Source organism: Triticum dicoccoides, chromosome 1B, assembly GCF_002162155.2.
Source record: "Triticum dicoccoides isolate Atlit2015 ecotype Zavitan chromosome 1B, WEW_v2.0, whole genome shotgun sequence".
In the NCBI taxonomy this organism is placed as follows: Eukaryota; Viridiplantae; Streptophyta; class Magnoliopsida; order Poales; family Poaceae; genus Triticum; species Triticum dicoccoides.
In genome coordinates this window covers 358,683,120-358,688,219 of record NC_041381.1, presented here as the reverse complement: position 1 = coordinate 358,688,219, position 5,100 = coordinate 358,683,120, and the positions used below count along the sequence as shown (strand labels likewise).

General features: G+C 44.6%; 1 non-coding gene across 1 annotated transcript; it reads right to left on the bottom strand.

The window, feature by feature from the left end:
• Positions 1 to 2,967: 2,967 nt before the first annotated feature.
• Positions 2,968 to 3,042, bottom strand: TRNAP-UGG. The gene has a single exon. It is a non-coding gene; the product is annotated as a tRNA-Pro (tRNA).
• Positions 3,043 to 5,100: the final 2,058 nt, after the last annotated feature.

The following is a 5,100-nucleotide window of genomic DNA, read 5'->3' as shown; positions in this document are numbered from 1 at the left end:
CAACTGACCTGTCTGCTATTGTCATTGCCGGGCCTCCAGACCATACCAATTCACCAAGTTAGAAACCGGACCAGAGCTATTAAACGACTTGACTTGCTTTCCTGACTGACAGACCGGACAGACCAATCCAACGAACTGACTTTGCTAGCCTATCGAGCCGAGGAGACAACACGGATCCATATAAGGATACCAGCAACCCGAAGAGAAGAACCCCAGTTTATTAGAGAGATCCGTTCTATTTCACTAGTTGGGTTTCTGTCTCGGCCTGGCATCTTTGGACAAGAATAAGAAGTATAAGTAGCAGCTTCCTATTCCTTAGTACTTTCCTGTAGTGTAGTTTCTCAAACTAGTGCTTTTCCTAGAATGGATAGAATTCCTCAACTCTAGGAAAACCTGGTATGACAAATTCCGTATAATATGCAAAATTCCGTTTCCGTATAAAATAAATAAGTAGACTAGCTCTGGACCAGAAATCGAAACCCTGGAAACAAAAGACGGGACAGGTATGAATCACTAAACCTGAGAGCTTCCTTCTCTTCTCCCAAAGCCAACTCTGGATTTTCCTCCTTCCGGCAAAGTCAGAGTGATGCTATCTCTCCTCTCCCCGGCCCTCCGGGATGAAGAATGTCCAACATCCTCTTCTTGGATACCAGATTCCATCCTTATCCACCTGGCTAGAAGCTGGCTAGAAGATCAAATTTCTTGGAATGAGTATCTTTGAGGTGTTTACGTAACTCATCCAGTCCAGAAATAGCTTGACCTGTCCAATTTCGAACGAATCAAGATATCCTATCGTTCCGGTAGCTATAGTAGCTATCTGTTCTTCCACTGGGAGAAGGTTTGATTGGGATTGTTTAAGCAATTCCCGTCATAAAAACAATGGATTCTGGCTAGTTTTATCGAGGGCAGAGGCGAATAATAGGCTTGTCACTCTACGAATTGAGCTAGTTCCTATTTGGATTTGCCAGCTACTTGTTTCATTGCGGCACATTTGAGCCGCTGATCCTACTCTGGAAAGTGAAATACCCACATGAATAGCAGGTCGAATTTCGGCATGGAATAGATCCGCAGATAAGAAGATTTGTCCATCTGTAATGGAGATTACATTAGTAGGAATATAGGCGGAAACCACTCTAGTTGGGCATACTCTCTTCACCTAAAAGAGAATTGCATTGAGTGGCTCTTTCTAAAAGGCATGAATGCCAATCAAATCAACCCTATCCTTATGGAGAATAGAGATCCACCCACCCACCTTCTATATTCTCCCATCTCCGAGGGAAGACCACGCACGGCCAAGAAAGAAGTGTCTCGTATTCAGCAGCTCGCCTAAGTCCTAACGTTAGTGGAAAGAGTAAGATAAGAAAGCTTAAGCGTGGTAGCCCACAAACCAAATATGAGAAGTTATGTTTTGAAAGCTTATTATTGAGTCTAATACTATCCTTTTGAAATTCTTGGTCCTCAGATCTGATACCATAACCAGCATCTACATGCTCATGCTGCAAACTATCACATAGGTCCTATTTCAGGTTCATTTACTTTCTCAAATAAGTAACTTTGTCTAATGTTCCCCGAACGAGTAGTTAAAACAACCACCCCCTGATCCGAAAGGAATGGGTGTTCCTGAGGCTTATTCAAAGGGCTTTCTAGTGAGTTAATGGGGAATGAGGGTATCACCCATAACCAGTTTGAAGATGCAAAAATTCTGTTCTTGTCAAGGAGGGGGATTAGCTACACAACCAAGGAAGGCCTTTTTAGATTATTAATATTCTGACTGCTTTTCACTCTTGTCTAGATCTTGCTTTTGCTTAGAGGGCAGGCCGCAGGACAAAGCAAGAGCTTGAATGCGAGGGGCGCTGCGAATGTTTGCTTCGAAGGAGCCTGTGAGCCAGCGATAATTAGACCCGTTAGTTAGTAGGGACAACTTGAAGTAGGGACAACTTGAATACTCAGCCTATGTCTAATCATCCACTCGACCAGCCAATGAAAAGAATTGAGATGAAAGTGATCAAAAGTTATCTCCCGTGGAAGGAGCTATGTTTGCGAAGGATCGAAGAGAGCGTTGAGGGCGCTAGCAACAGCGTGTTTGTTTCAACACAAGAAGTGCCGATCCAAGCTTTAAGAACTCAATCGTCCATCCGACCGAATCACTCGTTTATGGCTCTGATTCCAAGTCAGGGTTTAAAACAGCGGTGACCCAGCTAGTTGAAAAGTTTTTACTTGGAACACCAGACATGAGAGCCAGCTACAGAGACATCTAATGATATCAAAGTTGACGAAACAAGAGAGTTTCATTCAATTCTTTTCAGAGTGTATGCCTATGATCAGTAGTTCCTTATGTAAAGTATGTTTCCCTTCTCATATTCTATTCGAGAGTTCTCAGTATTTAGCAAAGCTGTTCTATCTAACGGAGGGCTATTGGATCAAATGAAAAAACATTGTTGAGAAATAGTAGCCACCCGAAGTAGAGGGAATCCAACCTTGCCCAGTCGATGCTCAAGTGGCCCAAAGAAGCAATCTGAAAAGGGAAGAGCTTGTTCTGAAGGAACCGCACTCAAAGGGAATGTTTACTTTATCAAATCATTCTTACTCCTTGGTTACCCCTGATGAAACGAGCCTATTCATTTGACCATTCACTAGTTTGTAAACTGCGCCTACTTCATGCACAGAACTCCGCTCTACTGGAGGCTTGGCATGCTCGAAAAGAAAAAAAGCGGAGTCAATCTTTTCAAATTCCTTGCGAACAATACCGAAGACTTGCGGCGTGTAGTTGCTTGCGTGAGATTTCTCAAGATTGTAGAAAGGGGTTTTTAAAACAGGTTCCTTCCGTCTGAGAGGCTTTGCAATCCAACTCAGTCTCCTTTGTGTGCGCGCACACGCAAGCCAAGTTTCACTTTTAATACCCCTGCCTTCCCGACCACGGATAGGCTGCGGGGCTTTGCACTTCGGCCCCATTGTGTGAATACCACATCAAGGTGACAGGATTCGAACCTATGGCCCTCTGTACCCAAAACAGATGCGCTGACCAGACTGCGCTACACCTCGTCCCCCCCTCAGAACATATGGATCTACCCGATCAATAAAGAAAAGAACCGCAGCGCTGTCGCCCACCCCGCTTTGGGCACGGGGAGGTGAGAACCACCGCTTTTAGGAAAGAAGCCTACAATTTGATTCTCGTCTCGTTTCACTTGCATTTTATTTCGTTCAGTCTCGTTCTGAGAGTGGAATCGAACCACTCACTCCGTTTGGATTTCGAGTCCAAAGGGCCCAGCCAGCGAAAGAGGATTTACAGTCCCACGCAGCCTGCCAGAACCTTTTTCTTGCTTGATTTTTATACGATTTTTTGAGCAACTAGCGCGAAAGCCGTTGCGCGTAGCGCATCCGTTTTCTTGCTTGATTTTTATATGATTTTCTAAAGTGATCTGTCCAACTAAGTAGAAAAGGACACTAGAGTGTGGCTACACATGGTATAGGGCTGCTCGTCCCGCCTGGTGTTGAGAAATGACATCCAATCTTTCGGTACCTATCATATATTCTAGGTGGATAAACTTATTTTTGATCAGCATCAATGGGAGATCTGATGTTTTAGAATGACCTTCCCCCGATCAGAGAAGGGGCTTGGTCTGGAACGGATTGAGACGGAAAGCGGTAATCAATCTTCGCGTGGTGGAACGCTTGTTGGAGAAGGGTAAGCGCCTCCATGTCGTAGGGGTGGGTAGGCCAATAGAAGACTAGGGAACTTAGCCTAGCCACTCAGTTCTGCCCCGAGCCAAGTCTATTTAGTGTCAGCAAACACATACCACTATCTATATATAGGTTTTTCTTTTTCGTAGAGGTTGTCGCTTAGGTCCTTGGACCCTTCCTTCATGAAGCTTGAGGAAGCCCTCACTTTTCTATCCACGGCATTCTTGGTTCTGCACTTAGTCTTGAACCTGTGTTGGTTTGGGACGTCAATCTCATTCGTCAGCGGTGTGTGCCGCGTACTATGATTGCTTTCTTCTTGCTGTCAAATCCCAGTCTATCTTTCACTGAGCTTCCTTCGCTTGGAATTCAAAGTCCAAAAAAAGAAAGAAAGCGTACTGTGAGGTATGAATGATCAAATGTCTACGGGTGTCATTGAATATCATGGGGTACGAACTTCTAAGGTCATGGCGTAGGGTATTGGATAGGCTGGTCCGCTGGTCGAAGTCATTGCAGGGTGTGCTACGGACAGCTATTGTTCCTGGGCATTTCCTTTCTCTCGTCATCACGCCAACATACACAAGGCTTGCCTTCACAGGGCCCCACTTTGACTTGCCATCATGGCTACACTCTTTTCATCAAAGCAACTCTTCTTAAGAAGACCCCTTGGTCCCCACAACGAAGTTCCTCCATAGAGAACCCAACTGCACAGCACCATCACAAAGGTTTCTTCGTAACTCGATTAGTCTCACTCAAGAGAACTCATCTACACGGAAGGTCTTTTAAGTGTCAGTTGTACCCGCACAGAAGTTCTGCGCCCTCAACTACACCAGGATGCCCCCTGCAGTAGCATCACAACTTTTCTCACCATGGACAGCTCGCCAGTCTTCTTGCATCAGCCGCACCTAATTACAAATGACCTTGGCCTCTCCATGCTCGTCATTTACATTTAAACTGCACACCCCCTTGTTGAGGTCTTACTCCAAAGGTACGGCCTCTAGCACATGACCATTCCTCACTCAAGTCATCGACACCCTCGTCGATGTACGTGTTGAAAGAAGAAATTCCACTATCTCTCAAACGAAATGAGGTTTTTGAACTCCTATATAACAGAGTTTCATTGATGCCAAAGGGGGTTTTCCTCAAACGATTGGAACCAGAATAAAATAAAAAAAAGAATGAAAGAGTCAATCTATCTTAGTCAAGGCGCTCGCTCTGCCACAAAGGGAGGCACTGGCAAAATCTAAATAGAAAAGAGATGTTTCTAATTAAACCATAGATGTCCGCTTCATACTTATAGTATTCTATTTCGGCTTGCTTGGGTTCATTCAAGGCATCTTCATATCTATTAAAGAAATCAACCAGCTTCTAATTAGGTCCCCCAAGGCGAGCGAAGTGACGTTTTTATTTCTCTTCCTCCGG